This window comes from Marmota monax, unplaced genomic scaffold (genome assembly GCF_021218885.2).
Source record: "Marmota monax isolate L192 unplaced genomic scaffold, Marmota_monax_Labrador192_F-V1.1 WCK01_AAM20220418_F8-fsc00010, whole genome shotgun sequence".
In the NCBI taxonomy this organism is placed as follows: domain Eukaryota; kingdom Metazoa; phylum Chordata; class Mammalia; order Rodentia; family Sciuridae; genus Marmota; species Marmota monax.
This window is the reverse complement of record NW_026692321.1, coordinates 3,281,335-3,293,296: the sequence shown is the minus strand read 5'-3', so window position 1 is coordinate 3,293,296 and position 11,962 is coordinate 3,281,335. Positions and strand designations below refer to the sequence as shown.

Sequence of the window (11,962 nt, the reverse complement as noted above, 5' to 3'; positions counted from 1 at the left end):
AATTTGGTCAAAACTTTGATTTGGGGCTAAATAAAAGGGAGTAATTGAGGATGCAGAAGACAGACTTGAACAACTGAGTGGCCATGCTTATTAACAAGGACAATATGGGGATCAGTACGTCTGAATAGGACATGTGAAGTGACTTCAAGACACAAGGATGAGTCAAGGCAGGACTCTGGCGCTCTCTCATCCTGACTCGAGCACACGCTGCCTGCGTGAACTCTCCAATCCCAACTTACATCTCTGTGGCCACCCTGGTGTTTTTTTTTTTTTTCCAAATTTGTTCGCCAAAAAAAATTCCTTCTCCCCATGATCATTACCGGGTGGTCCCTTCATGGCATTCTTCTTCGTTGGCATGGGCTCTCTTCTCCACAGAGCAGCCTTCCTGGACCGCTCCATCCCAGGTGTCTGAGGTTCTGGGTGGTTTCCAGAGCAGCTCCCGGACACCTGAGCTCCCTGCATGCCACTTCTTTACTCATTTCTCGTTTATCTCCTTAAATAACATCCCCACGAGAGGTAGGTGGTCAGTGGTGCTTGTTGGCTATGCGGATCAGCAAAGGCATGCTCTATAGACACCTGAGAGAAGGACGACCTTCCCAGGAAGCAGGTAGGCTGCTGCCCTGGGAGGAGACTGCAGAAACCAGGGCACATTCTGACAGATGCAGGAGCAATGAACCAGACCATCTCTGATTTATTTTGCAGCAGATGTTCTTTCTGTTCTCTGACCTCTGTCCTGGGGACAGCAATTTCGAAAATGAAGGGGTGGCAGCACATGATTATGCCACATACAGTTATTTAACTGAAATGATCTCATTTCGTAACAGAGATTGCAAACCAGGAGACAGCCTGTGTGGCAGTGGCCGCTGTCCTCCTCCACTCCTCACCTGGACCCTGGCGCCATGGGTAACTATCCTTGTTAATCTCTTGGCTTCTCCCTCCTCACTCCCCTGTCCCTGGTGCTTTCAAGACTTCTCATCTTCCCCCCACAATAGTTAAATTTTGATTGTCCCCTTCTGCACAGCTCATTGTGTTATGTGTAACCTTGACTTCAGGGCTCCTGCTAAAAGCTGTGCAAAGGGACAGTGTCAGTTTCAGAATCTGTCTCTCCCACTGTCCACCTGAATTCTTCAGTCCCGGAAGGCGTGTGTCCTGCTCCGATCTCCTCTGCCTGGACATTCTGGGAATGGATTTGTAGAGTTAGATGCGCTTCTTTCCACCCCTCCCATGGTTTCTGCTTTCTGAGTCACACTCTACCCTTCCATTATTTCTTATCTTTCCTCACAAAGCCTCCCTGGCCTGGCAGCTAGTCCAGAGAAGCAAGAATCACCAGCTTTAGCAATTGTGAATTTGAATCACAATCACAGATTTTCTTTCAATGTATTCAAAGAGGTCCAAGCGCATGGTATCAAGGAGCTCTGTGATGTCTGCCACAGAGACAGCAGGTAGCCCCACTTCTCCCACCTCCATGCCCACCACTCAGAGGTGGCTCCTGCCACCTCTTCCGGCTGGTTTGTCCTGTGGTCACCATGCAGTGCTATAGAGCATCCACATGCTTTGTTTCTTGGGTTTCCTTGGTGGACAGTATCTGATGAGTCCTGAAGTGTAAGGTGCAGATGTGGCTTCTCACACCTCTCACCTGCTGCTGCCACACAGAGGCACGTGAGCACACACAGACACACGTCCACTTTCCCTTTCCCAAAGCAGCGCCAGCTTCCATCCATCATGACAATCAGTTTCTTTCTTGTCGACTTTTCTCCCTGGAATTAATGCTGTGTCTCTTTATATCCATTTAGATTTCTAAGGAGTCATAATCAATGCACCCACTGCCTCCCTAATAGAAGGAAAAGTCGGCTCTTCACATGCTGGGTTATTTATTTTTTTTTCTTGCAGACATCTATCGGGAGTTTTCTGTCTCCCTCCTCTAAGGAGCTGGGCCCCTGTGGAGCTGTTCCCATGGGAGTTTCCTTTACAGCCAGCCTGGGAATTATCTTATTCACATGTTTTTGTCTTCTGAGTTAGATGTATCTTTCTGGAATCCATCTCTTCCTCTTTCTCAATGTAATTCCGCATTTACTGGAGTTCATCTTCTAACACAGATTCCAGAGGAAGTAAATCTTGAGACCTTGCTCATCTGAAGGCATTATTGTACCCCTTTACTTAGCTGAGGGTTTGGGTGCAAATTAGATACAGGTGAAAAGTAACTCTTCCTCTGCTGAGTTTTGAAGATGTTGCTCACATTCTCATTTCATTAGTTGCCTTTGCAAAGCCCGTTCCTGTGGCTTTTTGCTAAGTAGCAAACTCACAGATCCTGGTACTTAAAGGATGACTTATCACCTCTCATGAGGCTCCTGTGGGCTGACACCCTCCAGCTGGAGGCACATGAGCCATTCCTCATGCTGGCACCCAGCGGGGCATAGCTGCAGACGGGGCTCAGTGGGTGGCTGGGTCTCGTTCCTGGGTCTTCATTTCCAAGGGCTTGTTTGCATGTGGCTTCCTCAAACAGGATCAGCTGTGTCCAGGATGGTAAGATCCCAATCACAGTAGCAGGTTAGTGGTCATTTTCTGGCCTCATATTTGCTCATGCCATTGGCCAGAACAAGCTCCATGGCTGACCCCAGAGACAGTTTGAGAGATGGTCAATCAGAACATGGGTCATGGGAGATGTGCACATCTAGTGGCTTTAATATAATGACGGACACTCCCGTCTCTGGCCGCATCAATACATGACCCTCCACTTGCAAACACACTCAGGTCTTAACAAGACCCCTAAGACCTCATCAGACCACAACAGAGAGCTCCAAGTTCATATCTCATGATCTAATCAGACACAGATATAGATTAGGTTGTGGATGCCTCTCTCCTTAATCCAGAGATGAGTGAACTAAAGGTCATTATCTGTTTCTATATGTGGCAGTGAGAGGACCAGGACAGCTATTATAAAGGGGAGGGGACATGATGCACATAGAAGTCACTGGTCCATGGCAGTTTAGAAAGCCAGGTGATCACTTGTTGGTAAAAGGACCCTGTTCAGCTGGGCCCAGGAAATCCTCTTGCTTAGGCCCAGTTCTGTTCCTTAAAACACAACTGTAGTTCTCTAATTCAGGGCTTTACATGTTTCTTTGTTCCACCCTCTGGAAATTTTCTTTCCAAAACATCACCCCCGCCCCTTAGAAATAGGCCATGTTGTCCCCTGAGCTGCGTTCCTGCCTCCTGACCACTGCAGGAAGTTGAGAGCCCCACCAGTCACTTTTCTTTTTGAATGACATCTGCCCCCTGTTAGCCCAAACGGACACAGCCCCTTCTGCAAACCCAACAGTCACCCTCTATTTCAAAAGCCACCCTCATGATTCCTTTTGAGAGAACCACAGGCCAAGTGCCCAGCCACAGGAAGGTGACACGCACAAGTCCTCTTAGAGGTGCTCCTTTCTAGCCCAGGCAACATGCTCAGCGGAGTTCTTCCAGGGTCTTCACACAGGATCTGTGACCACATCCTTATTTTCCTCTTTTCCCTGAGGCCATTTCTTACTTTGAGAGTCTTTTGCCAGCTAGAGAGCCTAGAAATGTAACAGTTTTATTTTCCAACCCAATAAGTCTGGATTGGAAATTCTGCTTGCATAGTGAGTAGATCTTTCTTTAGCTCACTTTCATCCTCCCATATCTAATCATATGGAGCTAACAGAAGCCAATTGGCACTTTCCATATTCTGCCTAGAAACCTTATCTGCATACCTAGGTTAATTTGGTTCATTTTCTATCTTCTGCAGTCTCGCCACTTGTTCTTACTATAAAACACGGGTCGCCATCTTTTAAGCCCCCGGTACTGGTTTTATCGCTGCCTTCCAGCCCCCAGTAATGAGCTCCTCAGTGCCCTGGCAGCCTCTGCAGCTGCACCTTCCTGAAGCCAGTGCCACATGCTCCAGGGCTTTGTCACAGCCCTCCCTATTTCCAGACCACTTTCTGCTCTAGCCCTCTATTGCTGCAAAACAAAGCACCCCAGAATGGGATGATGCAAAGCACCGCACAGATCTGACAAATCAGTATTACCACTGTTATTTCAGAGGACATTCAATCCCAAGATATAAAAAGTGCTCTGCTTTGTGTGCCTGGTAGAAAAGAGAGTGAGCACAAAACTATTAACATCGCTCACTGGTTTTGGATTGTGAACTTGAGAGTCCAATTAGAAGCTTTCAGTGTCTTCCCTCTCAAACAAAAGGCAGGCTGCAGCACAACTGAGGAAATGGAATCCATTGAAGACGTGTTCCTAATTAGCTGATTGAGACTGCATTTCCTGGAGACTCCGCAAAGGTGATCGTTTTGCCTTTGCTCCTGTCAGTGGATTTCAGCAACAAATATCAGGCAGGGACCTGGAAGCAATGGTGCCAGTGTCTTTCCTGCCACCATTGCTGTGTGACCTCAGGCAGGTGGTCTGGAGGGTGTGCTCTTTGTCAGGGGCAAGGTCATGCCATCTGCTCTTCGTCATCTCTCCTAACCTTATCCACAACAACAGAATCATGCAAGCCTTTAAACACGTCTCAGCTTGTGTGTGCATCTACCTAAAAATTTCATTTTACTCTCGGAGCAGTTGTGTACAGACAAGATGGACGGACGCCATGCTTCTGGACATATTCTGAGTGACTACTTGAAAATCTCTCCAAAGACATGAAAGCAGAAAGCACACTTTCTGCTGACAAAGGAACTCAACTCTGCAAATTGCCAGTGCAGTTTATTTTTGAGTAGGTTGATTATTACTAGATGATGGTGATGGTGGCTTATCAGACAGGAGACTCGAACTCAGGAGGTCTCTATGACCTTATTAGAGAGAACATCACTTAACAACAAACACAACAGCAGAGTTCTCTTTCTGGAGTGACTATTTGAAACATTATGATCTTGATCAAAGTAACTTAATTATACTGGGCTTTACCTTTTCAATCTACTAAAGAGTAAAAGAGCTGTATATTGTTATATATTATGTATATATTGTATATTATAGGCTGGTGTTAAAATTTGAGAACTGATTTTATTTATAAATTTAATTCTTTTTATTAAAATTTCTTAAATGTAAAACAAGAATAAATGTAAGGGGAGTGTTTTTATTCCATATTATACCAAATTATTTTGAAAAATCAGTAGATATTAGTATTATTGGCTAAATATATTTATAATATTTTACATATATAATGTAATAAATTTCATTATATTAGTAAAATATATGGTAAAAATATAGTAATACAATATTTTAGCTAATATATAAAACTACATTAATATAATAATTGATATAGTAATAAAATATATAATATTAGAATATCGTATACATTAATATACAATGTAACAACACATTGATTTATTATATTAATGTGATATATAATCATATATAGTTACATTTAATATTATATTAAATAGTTTATATGTTATGAAGGTGTATCTCTATATAGACAGATAATTGTATCTTCAAAAATATATTAAGTGGTCAGGCACAGTGGTGCACACCTGTAATTCCAGAAGCTCAGGACACTGAGATAGGAGGATCGTGAGTTCAAAACCAGCCTCAGCAAAAGTGAGGCACTAAGCAACTCCGTGAGACCCTGTCTCAAAATAAAATACAAACTAGGCTGGGGATGTGGCTCAGTGGTTGAGTGTCCCTGAGTTCAATCCATAACCCCCTGAAAAAAAAAAAATATATATATATTTACCATGTAATATATATATATATATATATATATATATATATTACATGGTAAATATTCTGCAATTTAATGATTAATTATATCAAATTTGACTTTAAATACAGGCATAATAGCTAAATTCAAAGTACCCATATTTTCTTTATTTCTATTGTTTCTTATTTAATTGCAATCCTTTCTATTATTCATTTATATATTTAAATTTTTTAAAATAACAAGTGTAATAGTTTTCATATACAAATTACTACCTACATGTTTGACTACTTTGGTGGAATAGCTACCTGGAAGTTTCTGGAATTACTGGGCTGAAGTTATGAATTTGATACAAATTGAAGATTCATTTTAAGGATAGTTTATAAATTTGCACCAATTTGTGCCTTTTCCAGTTAAGTGAAAGAATTATTTTCCCAGGGCATGCTCTCTAACATGAAGTAAGATGTTGCCAAAGATATTTTTAATTTGTATTGCAAAACAGTCCTTTCTTACTTTAATTTGCACAGATAATCATCATAGGACTGCACCATCCGAAGCAGGAGCCAGTGTCTACACGAGTCACACTTAACTTCACTAAAATGAAATAAAATAGAAGTCAGACCTTGACTGCACTAGCCATACTTCACATGCTCACAGGTCGTATTTGGTGACCCCAACACCAAGCAAAACAGAAGGGGACATTTCCATTGCTGAAAACTGTGTGCTACCAGAGAGCCCGGGCTGCACCTTTACGCTCTCGTCAGCTAGTTATGATCATCCACTTTCAACCACAAAGCACAGATGGACACACCACTCAATTCTGCTTAAAGACTGAAAATAAAAAGGTAATTCATCAGCTTGTCTGAATTGTCAGGACAGATGTGGCTTCCAGGCAGGGTCTAGGGGACCGTTTCACAGCACGCTTCTTTCCCTTCTCCTGTAACATCAGCAACTCATTTTTAATTTAATCTTTGCATTTTCTTCCCACCTCTATTTTTGTTGGCAAGAATGGCAGCTTGTGGGGTGCCTTGTCCTCACAGTCACTTCTCCCATTAGGTAGTTCACTGGACTTACTTTAATCCATAAAGTCATTAGAGAAGAAATTCAGGGTTTATTATAGAAGTTGTGCAATTATGCAATTTTCATGTTCCAAACAGTATCGCTCTGTGTGTGAATGTTTATTTTACAGATCATAGAAATATTTTTGTTTGTTTTCATGTTTTTATATATATCTTTTTAAAATTTTATTTGTTTTAATTAGTTATGCATAAATTTACAGCTAGGTAGTTCATTTTTCTGCTCTTCTTCTGCTTCCATCTCCTCCCAGTCATCCCTGGGTGAGGGTTTCCCAGGCTCCGGAGTGAGTGGTGAAAAGGCAGCTGGGGGTGGACTGAGAGCCCCCGGTCACTTCTGTCCCTTTCCCCCTTTCTTTTCACTCTGATCCTCTCTTGGCTGACCTGAGAAGGCAAGGGTTGTTCAGATTCCTGGTTGGCCTTTCTCTGTCTCTGGCTGTCAGCATCCACAGTGTCCACACTTCAGGCCGTGGCCAGAGGGGCTGCAGGGCTGGGATGTCTGTAGTCAGACCCCCTGCAGAGTGTCTTGACGCCAGCCTTCCCTCCAGGGCTCGGCTGAGCTCTCTTTTTTTAAAAATTTTTTTTTAATGTTTATTTTTTAGTTTTCAGGGGACACAACATCTTTGTTTGTATGTGGTGCTGAGGATCGAACCCGGGCCGCACGCATGCGCCATCTTCCCACGATGGCTCACTATTGGTTGTTCAGTCTACACTGGCTGAAACCACGTGTGCATTCACTGCTTACCAGGACCTGCTCCAGAGCCTGCAGCAACACTGACATCTCCACGCTCCTTCCAGCAAACCCCACACACTGCATCCTGATGCTTCTGGACTAGATTGCTTCTCAAATGTCTCCAAATTCACTTTCACTTTCAAGGAACCAAAACATGACACTCACATGATACGGTGCTTGTTCTAAAACATAATTCAGAATTATGATCAGTAGACATGTCAAAGACAAGATCTTGGATAGATATTAAATTAATGATGAGTGAATGTGCTGTTGCATGTCTTAAAGTGGCATAATATTGAACTCAATGACCTAGTATAACTCCCAGTGTAAAATTGTTGTTTTTACATGTTGCCTTTTCAAATTTTGATTGATTGCAGTGTTTTGAAAGTTTGTAAAATGAATTGGGTAACAGTCCATGAACTTGTACTCCAGAACTTATTAAATATTATGGAATCTATCCTTTTTTAATGTTGAAAAATAATAAATCCCTAGTATCATTCTTATTAGCATTCTACTCATTCTTGCTACTATTTTTGAAAGCCTAAAAGTATTCAGAAAATTATCCATCCAGCACAAGCAACATCTAAACCTGATCGGGCTACCTCTCGGGCTCTGCGCTTCCCGGCCTAGCAGTGCATGGACCTCATGGCTTCAGTGTTTTCTGCACTTACGTGCTACAGTCTGTTCTTACAATTTCTTAGCCATTTGTTATTTTCTATATTTTGATTAGTTTTATTAGTTTTGAGTTTATTTTTGTATTATTTGGAGTAATCTTATTTCTCAAATTTCTCAAATAAATATCCATTTTATATCTATATTTTTTATATCTGTGTCGAACGGGGTACTTTAATGTAAGACTTTAATGCTGTATGTAACTAGCAGCACACTGTTCTATCTGTTGTAATAAGAGGTATCTTATTTTTATTTGTTTTTTCTTTATTCAGTTTACACATTCCTTTTGCTCTCATCAGGTAGAATTTTGTAGCTATCTGCCGTATTTCTCACCCTTGATTGGAAAAGCCACCTTTCCAAGCATGGTAGTCACCCTAGGATTAATATTCTCGGGCACTTCCAACTTACGTCTTTCATAGGTCTTTCTAACTTTGGATCTAAGTGCTCAGAACTCCCTAAGTTTATGTTAAGTGGAAGTATTCCTGTTTTATTCTACTGTCTTGGATTTGAATTATCTGGTTGGCCAGTTTCTCCGACCATGGTGCAGCTAGGAACAGTCTGCCATTTCTTTTGGGCTGAGTTTTAGAGAAAAGTCAATACAAATTGTGCACATTGTCCTATGAGCTGTTCTGGGCCACTTCCTAGTTTCTCAAATTAAAAAGTAAGCAGTCTTCCTGAAGGGTCAGCAAGGCCAGATGCCACACTGGTCTGCAAGCTCCCTTCGCACCTCCCATTCTGTAGGCTGCAGGTCTGCATGGAAGCAGAGATGAGGGCCAGTGCAAGTGTGGGACTGTGGTTGATGCAGATGACACATCATTTCAGTAAGAGGGTCTGGGCCTGTGTTTATCATTATTTGGTTTTGTTTACTTATTTTTCTTTGCTGGGTTGTATCTTGGCTCATTTTGTAGTCAGTGCAAATTCTGAGATCCTTCAGAAAAGTATTCAGAAGTCTTTTCCTAGCATTTTTGGAGCCAGCTGATTTATTTTGACGTGCAGGATAGAAAGTGAGATGTTTAGTCCAAGAATACATTTCACAGTACCTACACACAATAGAATGTATTTTTAAAAGCAATATTGTCCCTTATTGAATCTGTGGTCCATTTTTATCTTTAACATCCTGTGTTGATAGGTTTTACTTTATCTTTGTGAGTATTTGGATGAGATGAGTGAAAAAGATCTGCCATGCTAAATAGAAGTCTTCTCAAACTTATTGAGTAGCATAAAGGATTTCAGGACATTTATTAACTTGAAGCTTCACTTTTGCCAGTATGAGGTACGTTTCAATCCTGCAGATAACCTCTAAAACCAGGATGTGAGCTCAAGGAGGAGCAGAAAGGAAATCCTCTTTATGTTCCCAGCACCTGCATTCAACGTATTTCAGTCTTGAAACTGCACCAGCATGTTAATTTGATTGGCACAGATGGCAAACCCGGGGCCACCCTTGGCCTTGGGCTATGTTCCTAGGTGTCATTTATTCAATAAATATTTATTGTGTGCCAGGCTGTGTACTCAATATTGAGGGCAAAATGCTGTAGGCAGGCTCTGCCTTGGAGAATATATCTTAATGAGGCACAAGCCCCAAACAAAACCGACGCAGCCACGGCGGCGGTGAACAGCAGCCAACCAGAGAAGATTGACAAGTGGTGCTAACTGAATGAATGAAAAATAGCTCTGTTTTAAGAAAGAAGGAAAAGAAAACCACTTTAGTGGGGTGAGAGGGAAGTCCCCTTGAAGGAAGAGATCCACAGAGAGCTAAGAGCTGGGGGCCGAGCTGTGAGCTGGGGGCCGACAGAACCGTCAGGACAGAGGTAGCAGCACCCACAAAGGCCCAGGGGAGGTGGGGAGCAGGATGCTGGGGAGTCAGGAAGAGAAGCAAGGGAGTTCCTTCTTGGAGAGCTGCAATCCGACAGAGTGTGGCAGGGCATGAGGCATCAAGATGGGCAGAAGAGGGTGGTGGCGGGCATTGTAGGGCTTGGTGAAAAGAGAAAGTGAGAGAGCTGGGGTGGCAGAGGGCTGGGTCAAGAGGGCCCGGGAAGAGGGGCAGAACCAGGGAAATATCAGGAAGGGCAAGAATCACGTGTGAGAAAACAGGAGAGCAGCATGAGCTCATTTGTGATTCAAGAATGAATTACGTAAGAACACATTAAGAATTCTCTGGAGGCTCCTGCAATAAATCCAGCAAGATCTAATACAAACCAGAATCAAGGTTATAGAAATTGAGATGAACCTCTATTTACTTCAGTTTCTTGAGAAAATATAAGAATTGATGTAGTTATTAAGAGGTAATTATAAGGAGAGAAGAATGGTTCTAAGGTGGTGGCGTGGGGGTGGTCCAAGGACACAGATTGAGCGGATCCAGTCAGGTTGTTGGACGCCTACTGCTATTGATGAAAAATACCACCAGTAACAAGGAGGAAGACGAAAGATTCCCCTGCAAATGGAGATCCTTCCTGCAGGCTGGCAGGGCCAGGCTCTGAGCCACAGCACTGCCAGCTCTTGAAGTACCCACTTCTCTGCTGTCCTCCTTTCTCTATGCCCCAGAATGGCTGGGCTTAGCTCCATGGTCTGCTGTTGGAAAAAAACCTCCTCCTTATTCTCAAAGTTCCCAAACTGCAAGATCATAATCAGTGTCTATTGTCCGACCTCTCCAAGGAAACTTCCACAGTGCTCACACAGGACCCCCCCACCCCCGTCCTTGCAGTTTCTGCCTGTTTCTATCAAAGCACTCAGGACATCTTACCACTGGGTGGCCTCTGCCCACAGTCCTCCATGACCTCATATCCTACTGGCTTTCTGTTGGACACTGTGTCAAGTTTCTTCTCTCTCGTCTGGAGTAGACAGCACATGCAGATTCCTTTACTCAGCGCTAACACCGAATTACATTTCTCTGGTTAAATATTCATAAAAGATCTTCCGTAACACTTCCTACTACTTCACATCTCCTCCACGTTCACAAATATTCACCTTCTCCTGAGGAGAGAACCGCCCCTCCTTGCTCGTAGGTGACTCAGGCCTTAGTCACTGGGTGGGGGAGACTCTTTACTTCCAGATGGAAACTTCACCTTCTCTTCCCTCTCCACTTCTAGGATCTTTAAAGCATGCCCCGAAGATGACAGGTTTCACAGTCTGCATCCTTGATCAACTGAGGTAAGAGGGTCCCACTACCTACGGGCAGGTAGTGTGAGCAAGAGAGAAACTTTTTATAAAAATTGAGCTGCTTAATTCGGGGGGTTGTCTGATCCTGTGGTATAACACAGCTCAGCTTAACTGATAGAAATTGGTATCAAAGGAGGAATAGCTCCCTCACAGGAACTCTCAAGTATGCGGCTCTTGACTTCAGAGACGGACAGTGAGCAGAAAGACCCTTCACAGGGTTGTGGCTGGATGGCCCCCGTGGGAATGCAGCAAACACTGGCAGAGCTGCCATCTGCAGTGCCTTGGAAGACAGATATGTCCTAATAAAACCATAGCTTTAGGCAAGTAAATGGGCAGAGAGACTTGGGTAGTGTGAATTGGTTGCTAATGGTTACACCCGATGAAAGTCTATGAAAAAATTTGAGATCAGAAAGGACTTGTCCAGTTCAAAATTGGAAAAAGTTCATGATTCAGAGACTTGGAAATGAGTTGGAAAATGTTACTTGTTCTCAGCCTTCAAATGTTGACTCATGGTTTTATTAATACAGTCTTGTGACAGAGACCAAATCAAGGGGGTCATGACACTGTTAAAGTGCCAAAAAAATTTAATGAACTGATTTTGTTGGGCCCAATGATTCAGGTAAAAAGAATGGGCATAGCTCTCCTTTGACATCTAGCCACCAATTAAGTCTA

The 11,962-nt window shown here is 42.9% G+C and overlaps 1 long non-coding RNA gene across 2 annotated transcripts; it reads left to right on the top strand.

The window, feature by feature from the left end:
* Window positions 1–810: 810 nt before the first annotated feature.
* Window positions 811–7,965, top strand: LOC124090807 (uncharacterized). Of its 2 annotated transcripts, XR_009226516.1 has the most exons (4): window positions 829–903; window positions 4,582–4,732; window positions 6,184–6,501; window positions 7,332–7,965. It is a non-coding gene; the product is annotated as an uncharacterized LOC124090807 (long non-coding RNA). The 2 variants fall into 2 exon arrangements; XR_006851229.2 differs by lacking the exon at window positions 4,582–4,732 and having other exon boundaries at window positions 811–903.
* The last annotated feature ends 3,997 nt before the right edge of the window (window positions 7,966–11,962 follow it).